The sequence below is a fragment of the Hyperoodon ampullatus genome, assembly GCF_949752795.1.
Source record: "Hyperoodon ampullatus genome assembly, chromosome: 12".
NCBI classification, from domain to species: domain Eukaryota; kingdom Metazoa; phylum Chordata; class Mammalia; order Artiodactyla; family Ziphiidae; genus Hyperoodon; species Hyperoodon ampullatus.
The window spans coordinates 2,375,251-2,392,507 of NC_136925.1; positions in this window are offsets into that span (position 1 = coordinate 2,375,251).

Sequence of the window (17,257 nt, forward strand, 5' to 3'; positions counted from 1 at the left end):
TGTTGGGAAAAGCAGACAGCTACATGTATAAGAATGAAATTAGAACACTTCCTAACACCATACACAAAAATAAACTCAAAATGGATTAAAGACCTAAATGTAAGGCCAGACACTATAAAGCTCTTAGAGGAAAACATAGGCAGAACACTCTGACATAAATCTCAACAAGATCTTTTTTGATCCACTTCCTAGAGCAATGAAAAAGAAACCAAAAATAAACAAATGGGATCTAATTAAACTTAAAAGCTTTTGCACAGCAAAGGAAACCATAAACAAAACAAAAAGACAACCCTCAGAATGGGAGAAAATACCTTTTCATAATTTTTGTGTCCCTAGGGAAAAGCATTCTTTTTCAAGGAAAGGACTCAGGTAAAGAACTCAGACTGCTGGATTTGAATCTCAATACTACCCTGTAAACCCTTGGGCAGTCACTTTTTTTCCCCTCATTATCAGTTAGCTCAGCTGTAGAATGGGGATAACAATTCCTACCTCAAGGGATTTTTGTGAGCAGTAAAGGAGTTAATCCACGTAAAATGGTTAGCATTCTGCCTGATACATATTACTATATATGCTCAATAAATATCAGTTATTTGTATGATTATTAAATTTACCTATGATATTTATCATAATGACAATATCATTTTTGACACCAAACAAATAGTTAACAAATTCATTCACAAATATATATCAAACATTTACTCTGTGCCAGGCATTACTGTAGGCAAAGAATATACATAGCGTAAACACAACAGATCAATATCTATAGTCTATGATGATAATAGATCAATATCTGTATCTATGATGATAAACGCCATGTGGAAAATTAACACTGGAGTAAGACAGGGAGTATTGAGGGAGGAGAGATTGCAATTCAACATAGGCTGGATGATCAAGGAAGTCTTCCAGGATATGGATAGCCTTTCCTCCTAAGGGGCTGAAAGACCTGGGTTAGGTTGCCAGAATTAGTGAATAAAAGTACAGGATGTCTAGTTAAATTCAATCTGGCATCCTGTATTTTATTTGGCAACCATGGCTGGGGATGGGGGATGAAGAGGGAGTCCTGAGAGTTTTGTTTTGGGATAAAGGATGAATAAGTTTCACTGATAAATTCCAGTGGGGTGGGGCTAAGACGCAGTGTGAGAGGGAGAAAGTCCTGGAGCTCTGGGGCTTGTCTGCACTGTTGCAGAGGCCTGGGCCAGGCTCCCTTACTTGGGGTACTGAGGTTCTCTGATTTTCCTGATTCCTGCCTTCGAGTAGGTGGGAAGTGGAACAAGTGGAGCTTGGCTTCCTCTTAATTCCTGATATTTGCTGCTTGGGGTCATGGAAAGTCAGACTGAAAATGATCTGCGATGTCAGGTTAGACAATCCTCAGGAAACAGACCCAGAAACGTCCAATGAGTTGCTCAGCATTGTGAATATAGTTCCTCTCTGAACCTGGATTATTGATTTAGATGCTGCAAGAAAAATAAATTCTCCATATACGATTTTTCATTGTTTTTCCTCTGTAATTTTTCATCTAGGGTTTAGGATAGCACAATTTCCCCCAGAAGGAGGATTTCAAAAGTGAGTAGTGGTAGTTTCTACCATACAATGTAATTCTTCCAATGATTAAATGTTGTCTCTTATACACAGTGAGGGGAGAGTTGGTTTCATCTCAGCTCGGGACTGTGGTGAGAGTGTTGATTATTGCATGAAATTGAAAGATGGAGCCAGTTCCATGTTAAATAGGGGGAAAGGGGTTTTGTTCGTTTTTGAAAGTTCAGTTTCTACAACACTACCTAGTACATTGTAGGTACTCTGTAAACATGAATATGAATAATGGATAAGGATTTGTGGTATTATGAGATTTTTTTAAAATCAAAACTTAATTTTTGTTAAATCACTTTGAAATAATGTTTATTTGTATGCTTCTGCCCAAAATAAGTGTGTTAGAGATGTTTTCTTGCAGATGCTGAAAGAAATGTATGTCATAGTGGTTCAGAGAATAGGCCCAGATAATTCTCATTTCACACTTCCTAGCCGTGTGACCTTTTCTTATCTTTGTACCTCAGTTCCCTCTTCTATAAAATAAGAGCAATAATACTAGTATCATACTAGTGTCTCCTTTCTCATTAAATTATTGAAATAAGTCGATACGTAAAACATTTAGATCAGTGCCTGTTGCATACAAGGCACTAGAATGTTAGCCATTAATCTTATCTTAACCTTTTATTAGTTCTAATATATTTATATATATTTCTTTGTTTTTTATTGGCCTCACCGAGAGGCTTGAGGGGAATCTTAGTTTCCCAACCAGGGATCAAACCCGTGTCCCCTGTAGTGGAAGTGGGGAGTTCTAATCATTGGACTGCCAGGGAATTCCCCCTAACATATTTATATTATCTCCAGTATAATGCTTAGCACATTGTCTGATGTCTAAAAGATTACTGAGTGACTAAATAATGCCCATATATTAGAAAAAATGTAAACTACTTACTATTTAGAGTCCTTCTGAAGATATTGCAAAAGAGTATAATGACTAAAAATATCACTACTTGACTAGTCTAGTCATTGATACCCTAGAGAAAGAGGAGGCTGAACAATTACAAGGATGAATAAGCCTTTGTCATTGACTTCTCTTGAGCTGAAGAGCAAGCATTTTTATATGGGAAGGATGCACTGTCTTCCCCTTTTAATATGGGTCATGTCCACCTTGGCAAGTTTAGGGCCTCTGAGCTTTTGTCCTTGGGAATCCAAAGAAAACACAACGGAGAGTGAGGTGGAAGAGTGACTTGTCAAGATGTCTGTTTGCACCATTTTCCCTTCCACCTATGCCTATGCACAAAGTATACCACAGAAGTAAGTAACCCCAAACTTAATCCGTCACAACTTGGCTTTCTCTCTCCCATGCCAATAAGTATACTTTGGCTAAACTTATGGGTATTTTTCCTATTAGTCAAACCCAGTGATTACTTCTCAGCACTCCCCTTGATTCTCTGAAGTGTTTCCAGCATGCTCTCCTTTGTGAAAGTACTATACGATTGGAATCTAAAACATGCCCCCCCACACCTACCCCAACTGTCTCCTTGAGCTGTTCCTCTCTCCTCACTTCCCTATAGTGTCTCCTCTTTATTTCCCTGTTATATATTTATGGTTCCCAGTGTTCTATATTTAGATTTCTTTTCTTCTTATAATTTCATCTTCATTCATGTTTTACAGTATCATATATTAACTAGTGAAGTAGGCTAAATAATGGCCTCCAAATATATCAGGTCCTAATCCCTAGAACCTGTAGATGTTACCTTGTAGATACGATTAAGATAATGGTCTTGAGATGGGGCGATTATCCTGGATTATTCTGAATCATCCAGGTGGGCCCTCAGTGACAACACTTGTGTCTTTAAAGGAGAGAGGGAGTTGGGGATGTGATATAGATAGCAGAGGAGAAGACACTGTGAGGCAGAGATTGGAACGATGAGGTCGCAGTACAAGAGGTACCAGCAGCCATCAGAAGCTGGATGAGGCAAGAAATAGATTCTCCCCGAGAGTCTCCAGAGGGAGGGAGCATGGCCTGCCAGCACCATGACTTTGGCCCAATGATACTGATTTTGGAATTCTGGCCTCCAGAACTGTGAAAGAATAAAGTTCTGCTGTTTTAAACCCCAAGTTAAACAGCGGCCACAGGAAACTAATACAACTAGAAAATCTAAAATATATGCCTGTAATTACTACCTCTTTTCTGAGTGCCAGATCTACAAAATCAAAGACCTCTGGACATCTCCGCCAGATTTCCCATTTAACATTCGAGCTAGTCACTACTGAGTACTTGCAATGTGCCAGTACTTGCAGTGTGCAATGTAAAGCCTTAGATAAATATTTTCTCATTGAATTCTCATTTAATTCTCACACCATCCCGATGAGGTGAATACTTTGTTATCCTCACATTAGAATAAGGGACCTGAGACACAAAGAATTTAAGTAGCTTGCCCAAGATTGTAAAGATGCTAGAACTGGGGTCTTGGTCCCAGTGTGGTCTGGCTTCAGAGTCAATCACTAAAGACAGTGCTCTGTTGCCTCAAATTACCTGACATCTCAGGCTACTCAGAGCCTGTACCACGTCCAGCCAGCAGTGTCCAGGCTCTCTGAGAATAGATCACTTTAGTTGGATTCAAAAAACCTTTACAGAGCCCCTACATCCTGCTAGGCGTTCTGTGCCAGCTCTTTGCAGCCATGACCAGAGGCAATCTGTTGTTCTTGTTCAAATATCCAACTATCTGAGGCTGGAACACTTCCCAAATCTCATGCAATTTCAGAGTTAGACCTTACATCGTGAGTACGATCTGAATTACTGTTGCCTCCTAAAAGCCTCATGTTTATTAACAAACTCTGTTCTTAGAGTGCTGTGGCTGTCACGTTGCCGTGGTCACTTTCACTGGGTTGCTACTGGACCCTGGGGCAAAGTAGAGAAGTGGAAACTGCAAGCATCACCCTTAGTATTTATAGAGTTCGACCTTCTGTGCCATGTGTGGTACATCTGGAGGCCCTGGACCCTGGGCTGTCCAATATTCCCCTCTTGGTTCTTCCCTTATAGTTATACTAGAAATGTGGACAGTAAGTACAATAGCTACAATATCTTAGTCATCTACTAGGTTCCAAATAGTCTACCTATGCTATCCATTTAATCCTTTCCACAATTCTGCAAGGGAAGTATTATTATTGTCATTTTAGAGATGAGAAAGCTCAGGCTTAGGGAGGTGAACTAATTTGTCCAAGCTCACACAGCTTCTTAGTGGCAGGGTAGAGCTAGGATTTAAAGAATCAGACAGTTAAAATTATTAAACTAGACTGAAACATTTCTTAACATAATCTAAGTTTCTTCTTCAGGTTGCCTTGGGCAGTGCCAAAAGAGGGACAGGAGAGAACCAGGTACATGGTTCAGGAAGAGTCCCCCTCCATTCCCCAGGGAGCCAGATATCATGATTTCTGCCTCTGAGATTGCCTTGTGCTTGGGCACAAAGGAGCTTAGTAATGATACTGATATTATTTTTATGACATATGTCTAAGCCTTTCTAGGATACTGAGAACTTTAGCACAAAAGAGCTCTTCCCATAAGTGGGGGGGACGGTAGGACTTTCTTTCTCAGAATTCTGTGTTGGGGTATCCCCTTTGTGAAGAGGAGGATTTCCTGTGAAGCTAAAGAAGTTTACATTTTCAGGGACTCTAATTTGCTGAGGCATATGCTTTTGTAAAATTTGAAAGAAGTAGAACAATTTAACCACATCAGTTAAGCCTGCTCTCTCTTTCCATATGGAATTCCTCTCCACGTCCCTTCATGTTGGGTGGTGTCAGATTGGCTGTGGACATTTTGGGTATTTGGCTAATGGTAAATTGAATTGGGGATACTTTTAGTTTGGGTTTGGTGGGATGTACATATTTATGTGGATTGCAGTCACTTCCAGGTATAGCTAAGTTCTGCTACCTGTCCTCATGTAGGAACACTTTCCAAAATATTCCCACTACCCACTCATTTGCAGTCATGGAATGAAGACACAGGGTTAGAGGTTATAATGTGATCTGAGCATATCCTTACAATGCCAGAAATATGTGGATATAGAGGACTAAAAAGGTTTGAAATGTTCAGAGCCAGAAGCCCATTTGTGGAAAGTTCTTCAAATCATCCCATGTGAAAAACTGTAGGCAAAGGTTTTGGTTCTCATGGATGTACGTTCTCTCCTATCAGGAGATTCATGAGGGAGCAATTAGAGTATGCAACCTGAAAAAAAAATTAGGAAAAATATACTATAGGGTGTATCAGGAAGGTACTTAAAAACATTATTTTTATGGATTTTGTGATGTTTGTGGCATTTGTCAGCTTTTTAAGTGTAAAATTTGTGGTGATTCCTTTTCTTATTCTAATTAAATACTCACATTTGTATCTATTATTTGTTATTTTGCACTTTTTCTATGAAAGAGGGCTCCTGTAATTGTATAAGCTTCAGATCTCACAAATCCTGTATCTGCCTCTGTCACTATGGTCCTTAAAAATGCACTAACTAATCAGACCCTTCGCGAATGGTTGGTGGCAGGAGAAAGATGGAAGAATCCAACCTATGGGCTGCCAGGGGAGAGGTCTTGGAAATGACCTGGGACAGGGGCTCTCAGGCTCTGGTGTGAATGATCAGGTCCCACACACTGTCTGGCCCCCATGCCTCACCCACACTATCACATTCTTTTCCAGCAAGGCTGGTCTAATGAGCAGGCAGCTGTCATCACTTCAGAGCAGTGAAGGCTTCCCCAACCTGCTACCGTGTCTCTTCTCTACCTCCTACAAGGCCTAAAATGTCAGAATTATAGGCACATTCCTTTGGGTTCAAAAAGTTTTTCAGTCTTCAAGCAAATGTTCTTACAATCAATTTCATCATAAGTCAGTATTAAGTATCCCTTAGTCCTGAGGCTTAGGAGATGCTGAGGAGGAGGGTGTGGACTTAACAAGTTTTGAACATCTACTATGTATCAGGTCTTACATGCACTGTATCATGTCTGGTCTCAGTTCATCCTCCAACAGAAGATGCTTAGAAGGGCCACCAGCTATTGGCTGAACAAGTTTTCACAGAGATTAGGGCCCAAAATAGTTAAATGACAAATTAAGAGACAAGGGCTTAAAAAATTTGGGGCATTTCACAATCATGCCTTGGGCCAGCCCTGCTTTTACTGTTTTTCCCCAACTCGCCCAAAATGCTTATTACTACTTTTCCTAATCACACAGGGCAGGGTGGAATACACTCTACACTATGGAGGATGTAAAAAAAATAACCCCTGGGCAATGAAAGTATGTTCATCCAGCATAAGGAACATAATTAGGATTAAAAGCCAAATGACACCTAGATTTCAACAAAAATCAGTTACCAAAGGAGAAAGGGTTTTCATGACAACTAGAAGCAGACAGTTAAACATTAGCTTTCAATGGTTTGGAGTGTTTAGGTTTTGCAATGGTGCGGTTTGGAAGCTCTCCAGCAGAAAAACTATTTTCTTTTAAGAGGAGAGCTCTCTGTAATATTTTCTTTGCTGAAATAATGTGATCCTTAATGACGTCTTATATGACCCAAACTTTAAATGGATCCATTATTTTAGCTGACTTCATTCTTACTAGGTTTTTACAGGTCAGCAATGAACTATCAACAGCTTCCTGATAATTATCCTACTTCCCCAAAGAACTGTTAGCCTGCTGGTCTTATCTATGTTAAAAGGAAGCTGTTATATGTACCAGACTTCCTCAGTGAATAATACAAATCAAACTGAAATTCTGCAGAAAGGGCCAACATTGTGAGGTTTGAGAATGAAAAAACAGATTGAAAATGACGATGCTACCCTGTCTTCAGCTCCTTACTTGCTGAAATTCTGTGTTTCATCTGGCACAGGAATGGCTTTACAGTAGAGTCAGCAGCATAACTAGTTGGGTCAGGAAGGGCTCTCTGGGTGGCTTTATCAAAATGTGTGGACACTCAGCATATGCAATCAGTTACCTGGGTGATCTAGTTTGAGAAGCAATGGGGAAGGCACCTCAAGTAGCAACTAGTAAAGTTCCCAATGGAAGTTAATTTTCTACAATTAGAGACTCTTTCCTTTGACTACAAAATCTTTAAGAGTCTGCTATTAAAATACCACTATAGTCTTTGGTTGTCACCTACCCCCAAAGCAAGACAAGAGTCTGATAGGAGGAGGGGAGAGAGGCATGTTTTTACAACTGATGCAGAGAATCCCAGGAAGAAGAAAGGTGATGAAGTAGTAAGCTTGCTTTCTTTAAATGGCAAAGGGAGTAGGGAGTTAATGCTGTTCTCATCTAGTAATTTGTAAATGGGTCATTGGAGCATATGGGTCTTAACATGTTCCTAGATTGTGGGTGTGTGTATATGTGGACCTAAAATGAAAAGGCTTACTATTAGATTCCGCCTCTTGTCAGCATACTACAAAGTTCCTCAGGCAAAGGCATGGTTTATAATTAAAGGATTTCTGCATTTGCTAATTGCCCATGGCATGTACCCTTTCTTTCCAAGGCAAGCTTCTGAATTTCAATGATGCTTTATTATAAATCTATTTCTCATCAGGTTAGAGACTATCCCAAATAGCAGATTAAATTCAAACTGTTCAAGTAGAATTGGATAGAGAGACTCATTTAGATGACCTTCTCTAAGAGAGGTCATTCTATCCTATATTAGGCAAAATGAAACATAAACGGGGCGTTTGGCCCAAGGCACAATACATTTTTTATCACTCGCTGCGGTGATAATGCAAGTTTTTGAATAGTTAGTTGTATGGTGGTGACTTTGTACATTAAACCAAGCAGAGATCAGATTGCATTGTCAAGAAGTTCAACAAAACTAGTATTGTTACCTCAGAAGATCAAGGGACACTCCCTCAGAAGAAATGAAGACTGAATAGACATAGAGTTTAATATTTCCTCCCCTTCATGCAACTTTTTGGGTAAATATTCTGAACTTGTTTATAAACTCTGCTAGAGATCCATCAGTGATCCAGAAAAGTAATGCTGAAAGGTGAGGGAAAGACCTACTGGTGACCATCAGGTTATGTTCCAATTCTTTCTAAATGTACCATTTAAAAAAATGGCTGGTTAGCTGTCATTTTCCTATGTCAATGGTACAATCTGATTATCACTCTGCATAAGTTACTGTAAATAATTTTTTAAGGAATAGGCAGGGTATAAATGCAGGGTATAGGAATGCAATACTGAAAATGAAATAAAATATATCACAGAGCTCTGTCTCCTCTCTATGTCCTTTTTAAGGTGATCTCTTCCATCTCCATGTATTTGAAGACATTTTTACGGTGATGGATCTCCTCTTCTTTCTGCCTCCACTGTGGCCATCTTGTATTGGTCAGTGGCTTCTTTGATCACTATTCAGAGTGATAAACCCACTTCACAGTACAATCTACTACTTGAATATCTATATGTATGTCCATAAGAAACTGAGAGAAAATATCATGAAGTGATACGATGGCCTCTGGTATTTTCTATTGCACACCATTCTATTTCACTGATATTGCTGGTCAAGACCACAAAAATGATTGTGCGACCCAGAGTTTGAAAAACAGTAGTCAAAGCTAGCATCACCATTTGCCCAGATATCTGCAGCAGCCTGCTAGCTAGTTTCCCTTTTTCTATGTTTTCCTCTTTGATTCCTTATTCCATAGAGCAGCAAGGAGGCTCTCAAAAGATAAATCAGAACACGTAACTCCCCTGCACAAACACTTCAGTGGCTTCTTGCATTCATAGCAAAGTCCAAACTCTTCACCATGGCCTACAAGATGGAGCCCTTGACTCTCTCTCCAGCCTTATCTTATGACCTCTCTTCTTCCTCAATATACTCTGGCCCTCCAGAACTTGTGTCAGTACCTCCAGGACATGAGATTCTTGCTGCCTGGGTATCAGATGCTCCGTCTGCCAGGAACACTCCTTCCCCAACTTCTCATGGCTAGCTGTTGCTTATCCTTTAGTTCTTGGCTTAATTATTTTCTCTGCAGAGAGGCCTTTCCTGACCATCCCTTCTTATTATCTATCTCAGCCTATTGTTTGAACATGTACCACATTACAAGAACGAGGAAAAAATACGGCAGCTAGAAAACTGACCAAGTAACACGTAGGATGGAGTGGTGGGAGGAGGATCCTGGGCAGGGAATTGCACAGTTTTGGGGGCTGAGTCGTATTCATCTTAGGATCAAGAACTTGGAGTTTGGAAATGTGACTTTAGGTGAGGCATCTTGCCTTTTTAGTTTAGTATTGAATCACATTAATTTGAAAATGCTACATGTCTCTATTGCACAAGAATGAGGTACAGGAAGGATGTAGTTGTACGTAGGCCAACAATTTAAAGAGAAGCTATCAGGTCCCAGAATTAGTGGTGACAGAGGTAATCAAAGTGACAGGCCGCACAGAAAGACAGTGCTCAGGTAAATGGGTCAGAGGCTGCTTGTAGGGCCAGCTCCTGCCAGCTGGCTGTTCTTTTTGAGGTCTCTTCTTGGCTCAGAACTTAATTAGAGGGCTTTATGTGGTGTTTGAATAAGGAAGATGTTTCCATCTTTTCTAACTTTGGATATCCTTCCCGTTACGGAGACCAAGGATAACCTGCCAGTTTACTACACCAGCAGTCCTGTTGAAGAGGCACCGTAAACCTCTTTGTCCTAGGGATTAAAGGTCCCTCTTTCTATCCCAGCAGTTCCAGATCTACAAGCAGATTTTGTACACAGTGTCACCCCTCACCAGCAGCCAGCTGGAGGATGGAGATCAGGATATACCTGCTTTGGAGTCCAGGTGGGATTTGGAAAAAGATAAATTTGGCTGGGCCTCAAGGTAGACGTCCTTAGAGAGAATTCCCTGAAGTCAGATATTGGGAGCATCATCTGAACCTCCTGGGGCCTGATGCCCAGGAGAGCACCATCTGGCTCCGGGTACCCCCCTTTACCATTGGGGGCTTTTGCTCCTAAGCATTAGGGACCCACTCCATCTCCTGTGGTAGAGCTAGCCTGCACAGCACCAGGCATGCTCTGAGATACATTACCATGCACTTTCTCATTTCATATTGCCCAGTCTACCCTTCCAGCTTGGCCCACCATAATAATCTTATGTTTATTCCTTCTCAGCTCAGCACCGGGGGATCGTTTCTCCAAATCTATGACATAAATGTACATGTGGGTGTTTCAGTCCATATCTTTCTGGGCCCCTCTAATTCCTCAACAGAGATTTGTGTTAACTATTGTGCTCCTCCCCACACCCCCTGAGGCTCAACCTTGAATAGAGTTTACTATGGCCCCATCATTTTGAAGGGATTAATTGTCGTTGTGAGTTCTCATAGAAAAAAATCTGTCTTAAGAACTAGGAAAAAATATCCATCCCCAGGGTTCCTGCATCCGACTCTCAACCTCATGATTTAATCACTTCATTTTAGAATAATGCACTCAGCTATTTCTATGTCAGCCATTGACTTTTCCCAAGTAATGAATAATAAGGAAAATGTGGCATTAGCTAAGGCAGCCTTGCCATGAGGTTAAAGGAACACAGACAGCTGATCTCTAGCATCTCTGGACCTTTGGAACAAACCTAGTTTCTCCCTAGGGCCAAAATGCTTTGAATTAAAATTTATTAGAAACAAAATGAACTGGCTATTTTTGGACTAGAGTTTGACCTTTTACCTAAATCCTGATTGAAAATGGTTTGTGAAGTTCTTTAAGAGCAGCCATTCTTTTCCTTTCTTTCTCTCTTTCCCTTCCTTCCTTCCCTTCTTTCTCTCTTTCTTTTCTTTCTTTCTTTCCCCTTCCTACCTTCTTTTTTTCTTTCTTCCTTCCTTCCCTCCTTCCTTCCTTCTTTGCTTCCTTCCTTCTTTCCTTCCTTCTTTCCTTTCTTTCTTTCTTTCTCCTTCAATTATAATTCTGGAATAATGTAACAGATAAAAAATATAGGAAACAAATGGGAATTCAACAGCATTTCTGGAATTATGAGGATGAGCCACTGACAGGCAAAGCAATAACAAAAAACAGACTTCAACTGGCAAGAAGCAGCAGGTCACTGCCTGCAGGGGATGGTCAAGTCAGAAATTTGACTGTTTCATGTGTTTGGATAATGTAATCTAACACAGATGCTGAAACAACTTATGCTATAATGATATCATATTTGCTGTGCTCTACTTAATTGTAATCAAAGTTCAATTTCCTAGTGCTATTAAACATAGTAAAATACATTGTAAGCATTTATTAGCCAAAATTGGATTTAAAGAAACAAAGTGGCATTGGCCCCAAATGAAAGCAAATTGGACTGAGGCCAAAGATGAAGGGAGCCTTATGGATAAAGTCACAGCAAGAGACTAAAACTGGGGCCCCTGTATTTGAGAAGACTATAGTGCTCTTCAATGAGACACCACATTTGTCCACAGGCTTTGAGAGAATAATTTACATTTCAATTTTACAACTGATATTTGTGATCAGTCCTTCAATTAGGTGTACAAAATCTTTAAGTGGGAGAGTATGGTGATATCTCTATGGGTTTGTGAATGTTGAATTGAAACCCCTACATTTCATTTCTGCTATAACTTCACAATGGCCAACAGATGATATGAAATGTTGCTGTCAGAGAGGAATGAACTGAAGGCATAATCAGAATCCTGTATGGTGGATGGATGACCATGATATCTTAGATTTTTGAAGAACTAAACAGACTTAAAATATACTGTCCCAGGAATGAAGACGCAGACATAGAGAATGACTTGAGGACATGGGGAGGGGGAAGGGTAAACTGGGACGAAGTGAGAGAGTGGCATGGACATATATACACTACCAAACGTAAAATAGATAGCTAGTGGGAAGCAGCTGCATAGCACAGGGAGATCAGCTCGGTGCTTTGTGACCACCTACAGGGGTGGGATAGGGAGGGTGGGAGGGAAGGAGATGCAAGAGGGAAGAGATATGGGAACATATGTATATGTATAACTGATTCACTTTGTTATACAGCAGAAACTAACACACCATTGTAAAGCAATTATACTCCAATAAAGATGTTAAAAATATATATATACTGTCCCTTTGTTCTCATAAGCCTATTAGTATTTTCAGACCACATACTTTTTAAAATTTGAGCTATACAGTCACTATACTTAAATGTTCTAAGAAAATAAGAACAAAAGTTTTTATCAATATGCTTATTACTATAAAATTTGAATAAGTAGTAACATAACATCCTTATACGAGTAAATGTTATATTTTAACATGTATGAAAGCACAATTTGAAATCTAAAACTGAGTACTGTTCATAAATCACTTGATTAAAAAACAGAATGTGGTGGAAAGTTTTGAAGTATTCCCAGAAGCACTGAAGAATAAACAAGAGAGAAAAGTTAAATCTGCAATAAAATCCATTAATCATATGAAATTGGGGCTTCAGAAAAATGAGTCATCAAATGATCATAAATTTGGAAACTGTTTCATGATAGCATTGAGGATATTTATTAAAACTTTAAAGTTGACCATATTCCAACTGAAAACATTATCTTCCTAAATAGAGAATTTTTACTAGAGACACACAGGACATATTTAGGCTATTTAATCTAGATTATTTGCCAGGTGATTTTTAGGTAACCATAGTGATCAGAACTTAAGGATTTACAAAAGGTTAATAGCAGCTGATAGCACTAGATTGATTCAACAGTCATTTATCTGTATTAATGAATAGGGAATGAGAAAGGATGTGGGAAAGAACAAATATGTAGAGAAAAAATTAGGGGAGATATAAGCAGATGTGCACACCCATAGGCTCACATCCTACTACGGCTGTGACCAAACCCCCTCCTGCAAGACACACACACACACACACACACACACACACACACACACACAACTGTAACTCACCGATTCAGGGGCTGTACACTGCATTGGGATTTAAAGGGAGCTAAAGGCTCAGGCTACCCAGGTTTTAGTGCAGCTTGAAGCACAGTTTGCAAAGCCTCTGGTTAATTTGATCAATACAGGCATTCAAAATCAATAGTGTAAGTTCCAGAGTAAATGTTTTGATCAAATTGGTCTTTAATTAAATTTAGAAGACAACTGAAATTTCCATTTTGCTCTATTAAACATAAGAAGTTTAACCAGACATCTGGCTGTTTAATATCATGTAGATAAAACATCTAAATAATTACCTTGTTTTTCAATGTTTTAATCCAAATGTTTGCTAGCTTTAGACACAAAGCAGATTAAGAATTAGTCATGATAACTCAATTTCTTTGATTTATGAAGAAAGTGTGACTCAAAATAATGATCTATCCAATAAGCAAAGGGTAATTACTTTCATGTCAGAAATATTTAAAAGTCATCTCTGCACTTGGTCTAGAGTTATAACATATAAAATTGAAAACATTGCAATGTACTACATAATTATAATGTTATAGTAAAATTTAAAGTGAAATATGACTATTCTTCATGTTTTATGATTATTGATTTTATTTTTTAAATAATGAATTAAAAGTATAGATGTGTTACTCTGAGAAAGAAATGGACTAACCTGCAGGAGTTTCCAGTGCTCCAGAGAGTTCAAGGTGCCGGTGTCACATGTACACACCTGTGACTGGTGACTTTCTCAACAAGCCCTGTAACCCAAAGAAGGACAGAGATAATGTTCCAAGACATGTCAGGAGCAGAAGACTAGAATAAACTAGACAAGTCACAAGTGCTCGCAAGAAGCATTTATTTTTAACACACAGTAAAGTCATGTATTCTTGGTCAGTGCAAGTACGTTGAATTACTGCTCACAGAGAACTCACGTTGAGTAGATGGGGACAGTATGGCTACCAAATCAATGCCAGTGGAGGGAAAACCAAATATCTTCAGAATTTTAATGGAAACCAGGGAGAGGTTGTGGAGCAAAGAATCTCATGTGCCATTTTTTTTTTCTTTTTTAATATTGTAAAATGGCTTTCTGATAAGAAAAATTAAGAATGCCACTTCTTTTATGCTAAACAATGACCTCATTGAGTAATTACAAATTTCAAAACCTGGAGGACAGCTCTAGTGACTACTCAATTATGTGTCAATGCAAACTCCCTTTTAATCTCTAGGACTCCGGCTAGAGTTGTGGCTTCTTAGAAATAGATCTCCAGTCAGAAGCTTCCATGGTTCAAATATTAACAACTTTGATAGCTCTTGCTTGCCCCCTACACCTTCTCAAGGAATGCCTAATCCACTAGCATCCTGAAGCCCTTCTTTTATTAGAATGTTAAACTTGAATCTCTTTTATCCCATATTGCTAGAATAAATTCAGGTGTCTTAGTGCTTAGAGAGTCTGCAGTTGGTTTTCCCATTCATATTTTACTTAAGGAGCCCAGAATTTTCAAGGTGGTCAAATTTATCTTCCCAGAGTCCAACTTGAAAGTTTAAAAAAAAACCTGTCTTTTAAATGTGTTCATCATCCTAGTAGCTTTTGGAAAAAAACTTTCTTTTAAGTATTATTTGTTGTGTTCAGCTTCTCAGACTTTCTAAGACAATGTGCTTTTTGGTTGCTTACAGTATTCCAGAGCAATTTCTCCCAAACATCAGGATAACATTAATTGTACTATTTAATTTGTTATTTCCTTCTTTGCAGCAGCTAATTTTGAGGTTAAGGGAAAGAAGAGGAAAAGACTTTAACAAAGAAAGTGATGGTAGAAATGTTAAAAAAGAATCCTTTCAAACAAGGAAGTATATGCATTTTTGAATCAGTGTATGGTCTAAGCATGTGAGCAAGTATATTTTTTGCAGCTGCTATAAATTCATATGGTAGTTATGCAATTTCTGAATTTGGCATATCAAAATGGTGTTAGTAAAATGGATATATACTATGTTTAATTATCTCTGAAAAGTTGAAAGCTCATATAAATCAACTATCCGTGGCCAATAAATATATCAACATAGGTACAAGGTAAGAATTGGCTAAACATGTATATGAATGAGCTGGATATACCCATAGAAGATGGTCTTTTTTTCCCCCTTCTCATAAGGTACATACATAGTTTGGCCAAATCCCTTTTAGAAAAGAGGAATAATTCATTATATCCCCCCTTGTGCCCTTCTCAAAGCTTTACAAGCACCACAAGTAAACATCGCCATTTTCTTCAGAGAAGTTAAACATTCTTCTAGTACAAACTGGAGAAGGGAAAAACTCTTAATATAAATATGACTTTGGGGAAAAACAGTTTACTTATTCATATTTGGTAGGTTTTGAAAATACATGTATATTTCTAGTTTACATTTTGCCAAATGAATGTGACTTTTGAATGTCTCTTTTGTTTGGAGGAAAGAAAACAGTCTGGTCCAAGGGACTTGCAACATTGATTTAAACGGCAAACGTTTCACCAAGATGTCAGAACAGGAAGACCTTCCGGCATAATCGGCACTGATAGTAGCACAAGAAAATACTGGCTTGTCTTTCTGATGAAAACCTCTATTAAAGGATGATCTGTATTGAGTTTGATTTTTTTTTTTTTTTTTTTTTTTTTGCTGTACGCGGGCCTCTCACTGTTGTGGCCTCTCCCGTTGCGGAGCACAGGCTCCGGACGCGCAGGCTCAGCGGCCATGGCTCACGGGCCCAGCCGCTCCGCGGCATGTGGGATCTTCCCGGACCGGGGCACGAACCCGTGTCCCCTGCATCGGCAGGCGGACTCTCAGCCACTGCACCACCAGGGAAGCCCTTGAGTTTGATTTTAAGAGTGATGACACAGCACTGTGTTGCTTGCATATTGAATTTCCTAAGCTCACTGATCTCTGACTGTGCAAAGAACTATTTTTATGTGGTCATATACTTCAAATAAATACTCTTAAAAATAAACTTAGGAAATGACACTTAGAAGATGCTCAGCTGTAGAGTACAGATGCTTTTATAAGATGTTCACAGGTGAGAATGCAATCCATACAAATGATCCTCTGTGTGGCTAGAGGATCTCTTCAAACTGAACGATTTGTTATCATTATTTAAATACACTCACAGATAGAAGATGAAACAGTGTGGTCCCAAGAAAGGGGTGCTGGCCCATGACTGAGAGCAACTGAGTCTCGCTTTAACTTTTCCAGAACTAGCTATGTAAACTTACGAAAAACTACCTAGACTTTCTTCATCTCTAAATTAGGACTGCACATTGGTCAGAATAATTTTGAAGATAAAATGAGATAGTACAGAATAAAAAGGTTTGAATAGTTTAAAATATAGAACTAACCTGTTGATTGCTAATAACCATACAAGTAATAAAATAATGGACTGCTTTTCCCAAGACTAAAAGCTGTATGACTTAGGATGTTTCTGGCCTTTGATAGGCCCTGAATAAACATTTGTTTCCCTGAAAAAAACATGGGGAGAGTCATTTTGCAAGCAGCATTCCCTGGGAAAACAGGTAATGTAGTTTCCCAAGTGAGTTTTAATTTTTACACGAGGCCCTTTAACTGACTGCTGTTCTACTAACACTAACAGGACGGCAGAGAGCTCTCTGGTTTGCCCTGCAATGTGGACTTCCTCACGGGCATGCCCGGAGAAGGACGCCTGTCTGTCCCTCAGTGGCCTCAGGAACCACTGGGCTTCGCCCTAGGAAGGCGGTGAATGGCAAGGAGGTGGGGAGTGGCCCAAATTCCCCACGTTGCCACTGCTCTGACCCTGGGGAGGGAGAGGGACAGGGAGTTCCTGCAGGGTCCTGTCACTTTTGGTGGAAAGGATCGAAGAGCAGGAGCAGGGGAAGGTGGATAATCAGTGGAGAGAGTG